At 41.0% G+C, this 5,358-nt stretch overlaps 1 long non-coding RNA gene across 2 annotated transcripts; it reads left to right on the forward strand.

The window, feature by feature from the left end:
* Positions 1-354: 354 nt before the first annotated feature.
* On the forward strand, positions 355-4,869 carry LOC139808540 (uncharacterized). 2 transcript variants are annotated; one of them, XR_011730894.1, is made up of 4 exons: positions 355-1,537; positions 2,228-3,626; positions 3,813-4,335; positions 4,438-4,869. It is a non-coding gene; the product is annotated as an uncharacterized lncRNA (long non-coding RNA). The 2 variants fall into 2 exon arrangements; XR_011730893.1 differs by having other exon boundaries at positions 370-3,626.
* The last annotated feature ends 489 nt before the right edge of the window (positions 4,870-5,358 follow it).

Consider the following 5,358-nt stretch of genomic DNA (forward strand, 5'->3'; position numbering starts at 1 on the left):
ACAGACAGAAATTGTTTTGCCATGCCGTATAATTTGCAGGGCCGCAACCATCATGTATCATTTGTGCAAATTATAAATTCGTTATTTCACAATTATCATAATGCATTTGCGAAAATGTCGGTGACCTGGTCACACCGATGCGACGTCAGTTACTGCGAAAATTCATTGAAATAAGCCGCAGATGCGACCGAGATTCCCATATATTCGAAAATCATGCAAGGTACTGTGAAAGTCTATACAGAATACCGTAATTTGGTAATATCAATATAGAATTCGTTACCTAATTTATTTCTGTCATTAAACATTGCCAAATACACTAGGCGTAAATTCTTTAATGTTATTAGCGGTTTATTCAACATAATAATCAAGCTTTTCCTTCTTATTTGATATGCATTATATTTTATGTTTTATCACATTTTACTGTAAAAAAAAACCTATTATCTATTCGCGCGAAAAATATGCCAAAAGATTGTATCGGTGTCTTACTTTTATTGCAAAGAACATCTCGAGCATTAATGGATAAATGTATGCTATATCTATATCCGGTCGTAAATCCTGCGGCATTATCTGCACACGAATGCGCCATGCGCCCCTGCGCCCATGACTCGTATTCTACCTCGCGGAGAATCGGCCCGTTGTATTGAAGAGGAGTCTCACGGAAGCTCCGATCAATTGTGAAGATCGTGAAGGATCGCGGCTACTGTCAAGTGTACTGCCAAGACCGCTGGTGTATCGTAACCAGTCTGCGGGTGCCGGCGCGACTAGAATTAATTCGTTCCGCAGCGTGAGCGCGCGCGCACGCGTTGCCATCCATCGCTTTATCGATCTCGTAAAAGGCTCGCAAGAGCGTGTGCCTCACGAAGACATCGCCGTCGAGATTTCTTATGCAGTCACGGCGACGATATACAGCGCCGACTAGTTTTACGAGTGACTTATGCACATCTAAATGCAACCATTATATAGCCTTGATCGCGGACTTTACGTTCGCCGACGCATTTGAACGTGCCATCAGCAATAGGAAAGTTTATCCTCGTCCGCATCTTATCACGAAATCCGCTCGAACGAAAACATCGCGCGACATGTACAACTGTGATCCATGAATTTTACATTGCGATGCCGATCATTGACGCGCGAAGAATTGCGTACCAAATAATCGTATTACACACAAATAAATGGTTTCTTACCTATACAAATTTACGTGGATTTTAGAAAAAAAAAAATTTTTCAATTGGAAATAAAGTATGTGACCGGTGAAAAATTAAATATTGTAATTATGATTCATACATTAGAATATCAAAGTATTAATGCAAGTCGATGTTTGAAGTTAGATGACGTGAAGGATGAGTTCAAATTATATAAACAGTTAGAACATTGCTAACAGATTTCTTCGTTATGCACACAAAGCCGGGGATTTCCTAGATCGTCGGATAAACGATAATTTGCGTCTTACGCGAAAAGTCGGAAACGACAGACGTACATGCACAACTGTGTCATACTGCTTCCGGTCGATCCTCTTCCAATTATGGCGATATACGAGGTGGGTGCGCGTGGATCTCTTCCCGGAAGGTCCGATTCGATCGCGGGCAAATATTTAGACGTTGTCATACACCGTCGTCGCGACGTCATCGTGACGTCGTATTGACGATGACGCAAGAACGTTTCAGCGATACGTGACGAGTCGCTCGTTCATGCAAGCCACTCGGAGTATACAATGAGGGATGCTTGCAGCCTCTGCTCTGCAGAGACGGCGTTAATTTCCTTCTATTTTTAGCACACGTTTGTCTCGTACTATGACGAGAAAGTATGAAATGGCGAGATTACTCGCGTTCTATGTAGTAGGCGGAAGAGAATTCGACGGAGGTGAATCTTTTCGATCGATTCCTAAAACACCTTCTTGATCGTCAATTATGTTGTTCTATTGTCGCAAAGTGTAGAACACACTCACGTTAATTAACGTTACGAGAACGAAATACTTCCTGCCAATTAAAAGAATAGCCGCGATAAAACTTCTTATTGTAATAAGCTTCACTCTTTGTCTGTTTCTAAGGGAGTCCATTAGAAAGAGACAAGGGGTGAATTGAACTAAGATTCAAGTTAAACGTCGTTGGTGAAAACGGTCATAAATCTTTTATACGTAGATTTGTCAAAATTTGTTTTAATTATTAAAATATTTCCGAGTTCTTAGTATTAGATATGCACTTTCAAGGATTATCTGTTAATGAAATAGATCACGCGATGCAGCAAAGTATTTCAAGATATATATTTCACCCTGCCCTCGTAATACGCAACCGTGGAATATTTATGAAGACATATGCATACACGGGGTGGAAGTTTGTCAGCAGGACATTCAGACAGACCGGCATCGGCTCTCGGCTAATGGACGTGTCATCTCGTTATTAATTGCAGCCGCGGGCGACCTAATTCAGTCAACGTAATCGGTGCCTTGGTTAACTTTCGACCGGTGACGCAGATAATCGTTGCACCAGTCGATTAATACGAGCCATTAGGTATCGAGAATGTTGGATGACGGCTGATACCCGGCTGGCATTCGATATAATAAAAAAATGAAGCGGCTTAAGACACTCGAAACCGGCGACCACCGTGCTTGTACCGATAATGTTCTGTCATCATAAAACTCTACCATCCACTTCCATATGTCGCGAATGAAGGATGTATCGGACGTGTATTTGTGCAGTCACCGAGAGAACACTGAGAATTATTTCTTACTTTAAGTCGCACTCAAGAGGACCCACGTGTTCCATATACCTCGACACGTTATTGCTCGTTCCGCGGTCCGCGCTCCGACCGGTTTTTCACTTACGATTAGATATGTAAGTATTTTTGAGAGTTCATTCGCGAGAGAAAGAGTCGACGCCTTCCAATCCTGTAGTCCTACAAAGGGTTCGGTAAACCTTCGTTGCAACAAATTGATACCGCGCGTAAAACAAGCGAAAACTAGCGCGATATATTACCGCAAGATTAATTCGGCTGCTGAAGACTAGATCGTAAATGCCGTCCGCAATTAAAACGTTGACTCATTATTTGCCAATGCACTGGCACTCTTATCAGCTAGACATCGTAAAGCCTCGCGCAAGTACAATGACTCACTTCTTTGGCGCATCAATAAGACCTGTCAATAAGTCATATATCGATAAATAATCGGCAAATAATCCCGTACTTCAATTGTCCCGACCACATTTGGAGCAGAGATATTAACAGGGAAAGCATTAGAATTAGCTTTATCGTAAAGTACGTTGCACGTGATTGAAATCTGCATATCCTCGATCTGCACACTCACGTGATGCTCTCTCTTATCTCCTACACACTATTGAACTATTCCCACCTCTCTGAAGACAGGCTGAATTCATGAATGGAAAGGCTCTCCGAGCCGCGCTACACCTCCATGCTCACGGAGAGATACCGCCCGCGTACGAAAGTTCGCGGAAGAGAAAGTCCCCGATGACGATGACATCATCGCTACCATGGTCATGGTCTCTGTCGATTCTGGATCAGAGACGCGTGCCGAATCCCAGAACTTTCCAATGACCTTTAAATAGGAATCGTGGAAGAATATTCAATCGAGATGTTAGCTTTTTCGTCTCGTCTAACACTGCGGAAGTGCTAAGGTACCGTGACTATTTAAATACGAAATAAATAATCTTCTATATATTATAATTTACAAAACAAAAATTATATCACGCGTTCTCTGTTAACAACTTCTATTGACTATTACCAATACTGATAGTATTATTGAATGATTAGTTTGCGACCAACGCAGGAATCATGTTCCAACCTACCGCCTTCCTCCGCAGGAACCTACCGGTCTGCTGTTCGAACTGCAATGACTCTTGCTCGCCTTCTTCTTCGTCTAGCGATACACGCTTGTCTGTGAACAATGGGACACCAGAAAAGTGAATGACGTCACTGGATACGACAACGAATCCTGCCTTCTATGGTTTTCAAACTCGAGGGTTCATGCTATGTACCTACGTAGATCGATTGAGATAAAGTTCTATAAAAATTTTTATATCGCTTATAATTCTATATGAAAATCATGCCCGGATTTCCGCAGATTATCGAATATAACAGAGATCTTATTTTGTTTAGACCATGTACCACAAGGGAAGAATGACAGGATAAAATCAGATATCAGATAAATTGCGAAACGTGCAAGTTGAAAAATTGTAATACATTTTATCACGCTTCTCGATGTCTGCAAACGGAATTTCGGAAAAAAAATCGAAACGGATCTAAGGACCCCAACTATGGCGCGACTCTCGCAGACCCTCGTAATCTGTGGTTCTTTTTCCCTCATTAGGGAACTGAACGTAGCAAGTAATTGATACTTTCATAACCTGGCAGCATTCCCACCTGCGAATAGCTCAGTTTTTGCCGCAGCCTCGTTAGAGGTGACAATAAGTAGTTACCTGTTTCCAGGTAGGGACCTGCCTGCCTGCCTGCTTGCCTATCATGGAACGCAAGTTGAAAGACAGTGCAATTGTGGAATTATTATCGATACAATTTTGTGATTCGTGTATGTGATAATTTCGTGTATGTGATTTTTGTTATGTGCGGAATTCAACAAACGTCAAGCACCGATAAATCAAGTGGCATACGTGCCATTTAAAATCACTTAACAGAAAGTCAACATGCAATTGAAAAATCTGTCGTAATTTAAAATGTCTAGTACACGATTTCTATATTTAGCTCGTTTTTAAATGGTTCACGTCAAAATATGAGAAATAATTATATTTAATAAATTGCGCAAAATCTAAACAAGTTATGTAGACTTCATAATTATATATTGTTGCGCCATAGATGGAATCTTTTAATAAATATATGTATACACAATATATACGATTGTTAATAAATATGTAGCAATTCCTGTTTTTTGTGATCAACTAAATCGTCAATTCGAAGACTGTCATTTACTCGAATATTCATCAAATTTATCATCAAAAATACAGATATTCGTTATGATTCTTAAATAACGTATATACAACGCAGTTTGCGTTGTTCAGTAGTAGGCATTAAGCTAGAAATCGACTTAGATAAATGACGAAGCCTTTTCTTATCCAACTTTACACTCATTAGTACGAATGATACCCGTGGCATACAGTTACGCTTCTCATCGACTACACTCGATCCGCGACGACCAGCTCTTTCGCATCCGACCGAACGATTCTATCTAATTATATAAGTTATCCGCTGCGTGTCTGTGTGTGCTCGTAATACGCGCGAGAGTTTACAAATTAGACGCAGTATATCGAGATGCGTGTACACGAGTGTCGGCGCAACACTAATCACGGTGATTGCAGGGGAGTGCAAATCGTCGGCGGGATAATATTCCGTGTAATT

This window comes from Temnothorax longispinosus, chromosome 2 (genome assembly GCF_030848805.1).
Source record: "Temnothorax longispinosus isolate EJ_2023e chromosome 2, Tlon_JGU_v1, whole genome shotgun sequence".
NCBI classification, from domain to species: Eukaryota; Metazoa; Arthropoda; class Insecta; order Hymenoptera; family Formicidae; genus Temnothorax; species Temnothorax longispinosus.